Consider the following 11,747-nt stretch of genomic DNA (forward strand, 5'->3'; position numbering starts at 1 on the left):
TAATGAAATCAGTTTTAACAGCTGTGAGGACCGTGAATATATTCCCTTGCACAGCCAGAAAGCCAGAGATATAAGTGACAGAAATATTCAGGTTTACTGTCATGATACCCATTTCTGACATTGCAAGCCAGATAAACAAGAAATACCACATTTTCATGTGAGGTGTGTATATTTTTCCTCTTAAGCAGCTGTTAGTGTCAAATTTTCAGCAAAAAGAGTTCAGCAAACTCAAGTGAAAAGAACTTTTAAGGTGAACGCTGTTTTTGGAAATGCCATTTATTATTGCTGCAAATGAGAACAACCCATAAAAAAGAAAATAAACAAACAAAACAAAACTGTTGGAAATCTGCCAGAAGCTCTTAAATTCTTCCTATAAAAAGTGGAAACATTTTTCATTGTGACAGTTACAGTTACAGCAGTGTCACTCAAAACAGCACAATAACAAGGACCATCAAAGGCAAAGCAGTAATTTGTCCAAATAAAATAATACATATAAATAAAATGCCCATGAACCTTGTGGTAAAGACACCCATTTGTAATCATGCAATACTTTCTTTTTTTCCACAGAAGAAAAAAAAAACAACTTTAAATAACATTCCCATCATCCAGTCAGTGTGCATGTGGGAAAAACAACCAAAAATGTCAGCAGTTTGACCTTCTCAAGTGCATGTTCAAGACCACTTTCGTTAGACTGCATCGTATTTATGAATACACTCGTCTGTTCAGACAAAGTATTTGTGAACACAGTGTATCAGGCCTTGTTAAACACTACAGCATGCATGTATTAAAACAAAGTACTCAATAACATTAATACTAGTTTGGATTTTTAAACATTATATACCCCATACTTCTGTTTTCTAGGGAGCTAAATGAGTCAAATTGTATTTGTTATGTGTTCACTAACAAGAATATAGAATGATATAATTATATTGTGATATAAACATGTTAATTTAATTTTATGCTACTTATGTTTTGGAAGGCGCAGTAGTTTAACATATGGAGTTTAACATATCTATGTGTGTATATATATATCTGGGTAACAAATGCTATTTTTTTTTGTAAAAGTGTCACTCGACAAGTTAATATGGCCCCTGATCAGAAGTGCTTTGCAATACCACTGAACAAACAATATGGCTGTATTAGGTAACAGGACTGGAGTCACATACGCCAAGCTCCCAGATGCCTCATTCTTTTGGCCAAAGAAAGCAGAAAGAGGGAGTTGCTCATACGTAGGTTGGGCGAGTTTATTTGGATCGGGATTATGACTACGGAGGTGGAATTATTCTGGTGTCTCTTAAAAGCCGAACGGAGAGCAAGCCTAGGCATATCCCGGCTGCACGTCGGAAATGCGAGGATGCAAACGAGGCCTCGGCAGCGGAACGTGTAGCAACAGAGCAACAATAAAAGGCCTCGTTGGACAGGGCTAGAACTGGATATAACTACCTCATTGAACCTCCTGCTGTGACATGGAGGTGAAAGCTGTAATTTGGCCTGTCATTTCACAAGGAAGGGTGCAATTCTCACTCCACACCCTACTCCCACATCAGACATTAACGGCTGCCTTGGTTGTCACCACCTAAGCTTGGATCGTGCCTGCACAGGAATTACTGTCCAAGGGTACAACCCACAGAAACACTGTCAACGTATCTGTACCATGCTGAGGTGCAAACTCATGGAAGACAGTCTTTACAGCTTATCATATGTGGTTTTTCGAAAATATACCTGCAGAGGTACTCTATATAACCCTGGGATTCTGAAATGCCAGGTAACAGATTCTGGGCACCTGAGAGATTGTTGGAAAAACTCCAGTACTCATGTTAGCCAAAGTGTTTCCACTTTCCTAGCGTCAGATTCCTTGTGCACGGCTGGTTTTTCCACAATGAAATCTTTTCATTGGACAATCTGATGTAGCTGTGTAGATGACAAGTAAAACTGAGATTGCTTGCAAGATACGTTTTTGTTTTAGTAATGCTAATTCTGTACTATGATACACTATGGTGTACTTGGTACTAGTTGCTATGTTCTTTTCCCAGAAAACTATGTGGAAAAAGGTGTAGTTATTCATATCAGAGTTTTCCCTTTGTGCTGCTTGCTTCAGACGTGCTGAAACAGATGACCTTGGATAATAAGCAAAGCCAGACTCTAAAAGTTTCCTCTGCAGACAGTTTCATTTATACGCAGCACAATAGATGTAAATGATCTCTACCCTGAAAGGAACTCATCGATAGAAAGACTCAACATTAAAGTCATTTTTGAAGACAGAATTACCTAAACCTATCAGCCTCATAATAACCTGTCAAATAACTTTTTTTTATGTCATCAGGTCTGAATACTGCCCAGTTTCCTGCCAAGACAAAGATTTAGAAATTATTTGGATAAGAAATCAGAGCGTCTTTGAAACACAGATAATAAAGCTAGGTTTTTAATTCTTTTCATGAAAGAATTCAAAGTACCTTAATGTCGCTGTTTTCATGATTCTTCCTGGTGATAAATCTCTGGATGGTATGGGCAAGTCAAATCTCAGTTCATGATAACACAAGGGATTCTGGCTGCTCTCATGCAACTTAATAAGCATAACAGGCCATTTGCTTAACAGACACTCTGAGCCAGGACAATACTTTACATTTGACTGTATATTTACAGAGATTAACTTTTTTAACCTTGGGTTAAACACCTTGTGCAGCTACACCTCACTAGGGATTTAGACCTGCAACCTTTAAGCATTTTGCTTTCAATTGTAGTTTCCAAACTACTACTCCACTGAGTAGACATTTCTGAAATTAAGAAAAAATTTTTTTTTGACAGCTTTCTGGCATTCATTTGATCAAGCTAGTGTTGAGCAAAATAGACTGCACTGCGGGTATATTGCAGGTTTTCTAAATTGATCTAGGAAAGTGAGTCAGAGTTATTTGTCTTTCGCAGCAATTTGCAAAAGAAATTCACAACACAGTGACAAAAGAAAGTATTGCAAAGTTAGTCAGACCATTTTCTTTTTGTCTTATAAAGTGGCAGCAATGCTTGGATGCAATTCAGTCCCTTAGAATTAAGTACGACTCTGACTCAGGGTTCGCCACAGATGGGGAACAATGCAGTTTGGGGGAAAGGCATGTTAATCTCTATACTCTGTTAACCACCCATAACACCCACAGCAGCAAACCCTGGTTCAGTGGTTTTAAAATTACCGAGTCACAAGCCAACATTGGATCATTAGGATGTCAAACGTTGGGTTGCCTTATTGTTTCACATTACAATGATTTCTGAAAATATCACCCATAATTACAACCGCGTTAGGCTAACCCTACAATTATACATGCAAAACACTGAGTCCCTTGTATTTGTACAGCATTTCTCAGCTCATGGAGGGTGTATTGTCCTGAGCATTGCTTGAGAGGAGCCCTGCTTCTGGTACAAAGCCTATTTCAGTATCCAGACTAGCAGCCGCGTAAAAGACACAAATATTAATGACTACACAAAGGAAACTTTCAAAGTCTGTTCAAGATTAAGTGTAGATCATAAATCAATGACAGACGTAATTTCCAAGGTATGAGGATGATTTTAAAAAAAACAAAAAAACAAAACAAAACAAAAAAAAAAAACATTAATTTCCCGCCCTATATGGGCAGAGAGAAACTGTCTCGGGTGGGAGCTACGGGACTAGCAACTTAGCTGGCTAACTGTTTTAGCTACCACAGTAAGATGGTTTAGCAGTTGTGATGCTCTACATTTAAATGCACATACTAGCCGACATCAATCGTTCCTTTTGCCTTTGTCTTTTGCTGTTCATATGGATCGGGTGACCCTTCAAGCGAACCTTTTCCATTTCGCTTCCTATGTGGAACATGCAGTCATTTCAGTTCATTTGCTAACAATTCTTAATTCGTTTGGATATACCAGTTTCCGAAAAGTCGTTTTGTGCGATTTGCGCATTTCCTGCAGTACGTAATATTATCTGTCAATAACTAAATGCAGTCAAACAAATACAAGAACACGTATTTATGACTGGACATGCTGTATTTGGTGGAGTGTTTGGTAGGCCTATAAAAAACACATGACCATACAGCTATCAGTAGCAGACAACAATAAAATAGTTTAATAACAAGCGGAAATTCAATACCTTAGACACATTCTTTATTTATCATACAGGACATGCACGTTATTCACAGCTGGCGCCGCAATTAATGCACGGAGCATTGTGATCGCACGAAGTACATTCAAACGTGAGTCATGCTCAGACACAGACGCAGCTCCAATTTAGTGTGCCATGAGGATGGGGCAGATGAGGCCTGTCCTTCATCAGTAGTTGCAGACCTGGACTTCGCTAATTACATATCACTACAATTAAATCGTCGTTGGTGCGCACCGCACTAACGTATCTTTATCCGCTCGCCATCACGCAGTTTTGGGTCCCTGAGGGAACTGAGGGAAACGGCAAAAAAGTCACCTTCTGACAGCGGGCTGCGACATTTAAGCTGACTGGAGTGTTGGGCGCCGCGGCCACCAAGTCAGACGGGAATTGATGTCGTGATTATTACAGAACACCTGAGGACAAGGTGAGCCAGAAAAAGAACCCTAGAGTTCGACTGCTTGTCGGTTCATTCTCATTGGTTGGGGCATGCATAAAAGCCTTGGAAGCCGGGGATGTATGACACTAATAATGAGAATTTCATTGAAGTAATTGAACATCAGAGCCGTGGCGGTCTGAACCGAGCATCCTCACCCTTAAATCAATCGGAGTCAAAATGTTCATTGAAAGTGCTGTCTGGGAATCACCCATGCCAGAGCTAAGGTCTACGAAGTCTGGGACTTCAGGACCCTAAAGACCTAATTAAATGTAAGGGGCCCCATGTGGATTAACTCATGTTCTGACGTGTGTGCGCGTTTGCGTATTTCCTGCAAATGTGTTTTCATAGCAAGCACAGCACTGGGAGAAGATATGGGTGTGTACAAGTCTGTATTATTGTTATTTTTAACTGAGGATGTATTTAGGATGTGGCCTGGAATGTTGTTTTGATTAAACATTAAATGTAATTTCGCTAGTTTAGAGAATATTCACAGGAAATACCATCGCAACCACCAGAAAAACCTGGCGCCGTTGCTGTAACTTGTACCAGCTACAGTAGGTGTGTAGTATAGAAGAAAGGCTTCTCTTTTTAATTACAGTCCGCAGGGATGTAAACGTAATACAAGGCATTATGTGGCAATTAGAGGATTACATCATATTGCATCTGCTGGAAACTAGGTCCAGACAGATTTTAAACAACTTTTTTTCCCCATTTTCTCTCCAGAAGGTGGAAGAGGGTGAAGTCACGTGAGGTAAGAAAGACATTTCAGAGAGATATTTCATTGTTGTAATGTGAAAGAATATATTAACTTACTCTTCAAGGGAAAACAAAACTAAAGTGATTTGCGAATATGGATGTCTTTGACATTTTGAGATGTAAAGCTATGAATTTGAATGCAAATTATAGTGGCATGAAAGAGCACCCAAACTGCTTTTCACACACTAGCTTCTCTCAGTTTGTGTCATCCAGGAAGAAAACATTTGAAATGCTGTTATTCACCTCTGAAACAGACAGCCTTTTTTCCTAACATACACCACCGCCAAAGCAATTTTACCGTTTATTCAAAAAATTCTGGGAGGCACGATTCTGACATACCAGTAATATGAAGTCTTTGGCCAGTAAATCATCTCGAATTTGTGATAAAATTACCGGTACATGAATCACATGCTCATCGGGATGGAAGAGAATACACAAAGCGTGCTGTTTTGCAAAATCCACCCTCCAGTGTCAGAACCAATCCATCACAGGGGATGTCCATGTAATGTGTCTGCATCGAATATATAATTGACATTCTCAGCAGTGCATTGACATCCAGGGTTTTCTCACCAATTCTTTCATCCATTAGAATGATAGACGGACAGGCAAGCAAGAGCGAGTTGCCTCATGCTTACTAGTGAAGCCCACATTCTTGTATTTACAGAATAGGGAACTTTTTAAAAAAGGCCTCTGGGGTGGTCTCACAAGAAAATGACATTCAAGGAAGGCAGGCAGAAACTATGCATTAGTTGTACTTTTGTAGATAAGATTCTGAGATTATATATGTATATGTCAAAAAATTTGAGGGATAGAAACCTAAGAACATTCTAGACTGCATCAGCATATAGATAAAAGTAATCAAAACTGATGTGTGCCAATACACTGGACACAGTGAAACATAGTGAAAGAATGAGTGTTCATTCAGACCTTGAATCTCTCATGCTTTCTGAATGTTCTCCAATGTATGTACAAGTTCTCTGTCTATACACTATATATTGTATACACACTTTGAATATCTACATCAGGTGTGACTTGAAATGTGTTCTGGTGTTGACCTGTGAATTCTCAGCATGAGGTTAATGTAGATGTATGAGTGTCAAATATTTCTTGACCACAGATGTAAACTAAAAACGTCTTGCCCTTAACTTGCACTTTTCACAATATTTTAGTCATGATTACAGATAAATAAATAGCCATTTTTATATATTTTTTCTGGAGTTTTTTGCTTCCATTTTTAGTGTGTGAGCATATGTGTTTACTTTTAGCTAAATTGCTAGTCATGTTTTTTTTCCAATGACTTTTGATGACTTTGAAGTCCCCTTCTTGGAAATGACAATTAAAAATGTTACTTCCTGCCATTGAGACAAAGCGAAGATGGGAGATGCGCTTTCACGTCTTGAACTTGGCTTGTAGATGTAGGCTATGGAGAAGTTGCACAATTCATTATTTTCAGCAATCTTAGTTCAGCAAAAACTAAGTAAAAAGGTCTGAGGCCAAAACCTTACCAATAAACACAGAGGTCACATCAGTGGGGAGGGGGTCTCAATAGACAGACACCAGGGGCTATAACCAGACAGTCATACCAACCCAGGTCATGCATGTTTCAATATTTATTTAATAAATCCAATCAAATTCTATCAGAGAACTAAAGCTTTAATTGATTGATTGATAGCCACATGAATAATTTGTACAGCTGTAATATAATATGCATGTAGAAATGAATGTTAAAGTCATACCGGTGTCAATTCAAACTAAAATATTACTGTAAATAGTAAGACTTGGGGGGCATATTAGACATGGAAAAAATGGTCATTTGACTGAAGTTACGTACTTGTTCCCAAATGTTACCTATACTTTTTGTTAGCTATACTCAAATTTTCCAGTGTGTTGTGTTGCTTATTGCTCTTTTACCACTGAAACTGAGTAATTGACTGATGAAGGCTGAATGGACTTTGATGATACATCAGCATCTGAATGATTGGAAGTGTGAAAATATGGTGGTTGTACTTGTATCTTATTATTCTCAAACAATAATTTACTCAGAAAGCAGATTGGTGTTCTAATTTTCACATATGCTTTGATGAATCGTTTAGGATGCAATCTGAGAGAAAATGCTGTAGCTTTTCCTTAATTGTACCACATTTTTTCATTAAACAGGTTTTTACTTTCATTTAAAGCTCAAAGGGACCATTTGTATTTCTGTTGCATTGTATAGGACTTTTTTCTTTCATTCTCCTGTGGGTTATCTTGTTGATGCCGTGCTCATAACACTGTGTACTTTTCACCTCTTTTCTTCCTGGATGGGAAATAATGAGAGGAGCTCATTTGGGTTTGTTTGTTTGCTTAGCCTTATCCCTAAATCCACACTGCTCAGACCAAATGTGAACATCATGTGAATGCACTTTTTCTTTTTGCGGATGGCTGTCAACAGTGGGGAAAGTTATAGAGGTGCCCTTGAAATTAGTGATGGTTTGATGCATCTGGACACAGCGGCAAATGCCATTCTTCTTTGTTTGAAAGTGATAGACTCACGGCCCGAAAAGGCTTACGGGCATGGTTTCCTCCCACGAGTGCTACATGCACATTTTCAGGGCTAGAATTCCAGGCAGTATACGATTTTGTTTATGGTCTTTTGCTGTAGACTGGAACAGGATTGCTGTTCCAACAAGGTGACTTTTCCCCTAGCGCTTGCAGACTGAATTCTGCGGTAATAAGAAGGACAATATCTCTGTTTATTATAGGACACATTAGGGAGCCAGAGTGTGCCCACACCAGGTAAGAAGCATCGTAACAAACAGCCAGATACCAGGAGTAAAAACAGAAATGTCCCATGTGTCAGCATTGGGTTCAGTAGTTTTTACTATCTGCTCCAGGGGTGAGTGTTGCAGGTGGACTTAGAGGAAAGTCCTTGAATTCTTTACTTTTTATTTATGGAAAAGTCAGGTTCACACATGGCTAAATTGTAAGTGTTCAATTTTTACAGCTGTGGCAAACCCTTTAGCTATACAGTGGCTGCTATTCTCAATACTTATTATTATCAAGATTAAGTCGGTGTAAACATAGATTACATTAGAGATAGGTCCAAAGAAGCTTATGCAGAGTTGTGATTCTCATTCTCAAGAAATTTGGGGTTTCAGATTAGCCTCAATCCCTTGAGTATTCATGGCACCCACAGCCATGGTTGATGTTCGTTGTCTATGTAATTCGTCTCTCTGGAGCTTCTCATTTAAATGAGTGACCAGGCTCATGGAACATGTACCTTGTGGGCTGTGATTAATATGGAAAATTATTATGTCTCTTCCCTTTCTGCACTAACCTTGCTAATGTTGTCTTAAACACACAAAATTATGAATGCAAAACCAAGATAGCATGTGGTGCAAAGTGTGACATTTCAGTGTGTGAGCACGCATGTGTTGAATACATCAGCTTGCACACTCGCCGCATCACGATCAGTGTCAGTGAATGGTTACCGTATATGACACGGACAGAGGGCACGTGTGGAGCCACAAGCTCGGTGTGCCGTCCTCACGGTGGCTGTGATGTTAATGGGGGCTGATTCCTGCGTTTTGCCTCAGGGGGTGGCAGGGGGTGTTTTGCGCTGGGGGGGGATACAAGGAGTTGTTTCCTCACCGAAGAACACGTGACACGTGGCACGGTGAAAGTCATGTCCGTGCCTGGGTCGCCATGGCACGTTTCACCGGGCCAGAGATGCCGTGGACAGGAGGTATCCGCGCACAATAAAATGGCTAATATAAATGATAAGAAGTGATAACAAAAGAGGTAATGAAAATAATAATGAAACGTTAGTATGTTTAGACCTGCAGGTATATGCCTAGAACATATTTTCAACAGTGAGGAAATTTCCATAGGAATATGCTGCCTTCACTGACAGCCTAACCTAATCCTTATTTGAGTCATCGTAGGGTAAAGGTAAGGTTTTTCACTTGCGCTTGTTAAAGTCCTAGTTCATAGTATTAAATAAAATAAGTACAAAACACAATTAATGATGGTGGCACATATGCCATTTTAGTGAAATGTATTGTAAAATTACAATACCAACTTCAGAATGCTGTGACGTGAGAGGGGATCCTCCACACTGTTGTCAGGTGTTTGTGTTCATCATGCAACAGTAAGATTAGAAAAACTTTAATTAGACTGTATGCATCTTTCAGGACAAGGCTGGGATTTCATCTGATTACTCTGGCTGTAGGCTTTCAGGCAATAAGTGCATGCACATGCAGATCACTGTGATCCAGCCTCTGCTAAGGAAGTGCCTGAGGAAATTTGCAAAAAACTGAACCGAGATCAGTCAGATGACCGGCGTGAGGTCTCGCACAGCCTGGAACAGCAGAGGGGAGAAGAGGCCACACACGCACATCTCTGCGCTCCATTTTGAGGTCATCGGTGTCAGAGAGGGGTGCAGACGTCACCTGACCAACAGCAGGTCTGGCACAGGACAGCATGAGGTACCGCGCAGAAACTGCAACGTCACGTCACAGCGTCATACTCTCACCTGTCACCCTCAAAAATGAGGCAAATCCGAGCACAGACTTTGCTGGGGAACTAATCCGCACACTGTGGAGCTAACCACAGTGTGCAGAATTCTACACAAGCAGAAGTGTCTGAGGCCACGTTTAATCCAGTGAAAATATTCCTGGCCAGGGCAGGGCGCGGACACGTCGCCTGTTTGCTCTGCTGCCTTTGTGAGCCGCACAAAGGCAGAAAAAACTCCCATGGGAGCTCTGATCATGATTCACCGTGTTGTCTTTGGTTGCAGCGAGCACCGGTCTGCACAGATTCACATCTGCTCTCAGAGGGCTTTGCCACCAGGTCCCTAGTGTAAAAACAAGTTTGGTGGTGCAGGTGTTTAGTTTTGATTATGTACATGACTGGAACCAATGGAAACATTCTCTATTCTTTTTTTGGCAAAGAGAAGGAAAGGGAAGAGAAGCAAACTGCCTCTAGTCAGTGTTGAAAGTCTGTCAAACAAAGACCACAAAAATCGAAAATGGTTTGCTTTTAGGCCCTGCAGTGCGAATGTTGTAGGCATCGGTTTCCATTGGTTTCCTCTCCACACAGGAGCCAATGAGCTATACTGTGCAGCCTTTGTTCTGGGTTTGCATTGATCTGAATCTCAGTGCTATAAAGATATCATTAATGGGACAGCACCCTCCCCACACACACACACACACATAATACACACATGTACATACACACACACAACACCCACACACCCACCCCCACCCCCATCGCCTTCTCCCCTCCCCCCCCCGACTTGTGACGTTGTTATCCCCGATTACACAGTCTAATGCCACAGTTCCTCTAAGCGAAACAAAGACACTAATGTCAAATGACAGGGCATACTGAAGTTACAACCAAATTAAGCAAATCTGCATCATTTCAATGGGGTTTACAGAGGGGAAGCAAATGCCATGTAATGCTTTGTCTTTTTTTGATAATTAGAATGGCCTCATTTGATATAATTTGATAAAAGTAAGAAAAAAACGCTCACTTGTAAAAAAAAAAAAAATAATAATAAAAGCAGAGGGTGAAAGAGAGTGAGAGAGAGAATGACAGGCAAAGAAAAACCACAGAACCGTGTACCAAATATTGTGTTAAAAAAAGCAGAACATATTCCCTGGGCGTTCTGTTCTTCTTGTTGTATTTGTGTCTGCAGGGTTGAGGAGATGCCATGCATGTTTAAAGGTCATTGGAAAATGATTATTTATGATAGCTTGTACATTTCTCTCATTCAGAGTCAGATTTGATTTGTGAAATGGCCTCTGCAGATATCTGTGAAAATATTTGTAAACAAAAAAAAAGTTCTTCAATTTAATTGTTCAGCCCTTGAAGCTTAGTTCAGGTTCAAGCTGTGAAGTTCCTCTTTGGTTGTAAGAGCTACACATACATAATACTACACATAGCTAGCATTAATGTAATGGAAGTGGCATCAACTTTTATCTTGGTGCTTGTGTCTTAGTATTTCTCCTCTATAAAGAAAGGTATTGTATGGGTTTATGTCTCTACATAATTTGCTTGTTTTATTTGGTCATGTTTTCTCAGGTGTAACCTAACAGTCTTTCCAGAACCATTTTCATAATTTTGAATACATAAGATAAGGTTGCTACCTTTCTGTACAAATAAATCCACTACCATTGTATATGTATTCTTAGCATATAAAAAGTATATATCCCCAGTATATATTCTTAAAACCTCAACAAAACCCTTGTAAGAAAACCACCTCTCAACGTGACAGTTGTAATGGGTCTTTTCAACGGGAAAACTTTGCTGTTTCGCCTGTCAGCCTCCCCAGATGTAGACCCGTGAGGGCACGGACGTGTCTGAAAACAAGTGACAGCGCTCCAGCCCCGGCGCTCCACACACACACACGCGCGCGCGCGACGTGCGGAGCTAAACCGTCGTCGGCTT

Source organism: Megalops cyprinoides, chromosome 5 (genome assembly GCF_013368585.1).
Source record: "Megalops cyprinoides isolate fMegCyp1 chromosome 5, fMegCyp1.pri, whole genome shotgun sequence".
NCBI lineage: Eukaryota > Metazoa > Chordata > Actinopteri > Elopiformes > Megalopidae > Megalops > Megalops cyprinoides.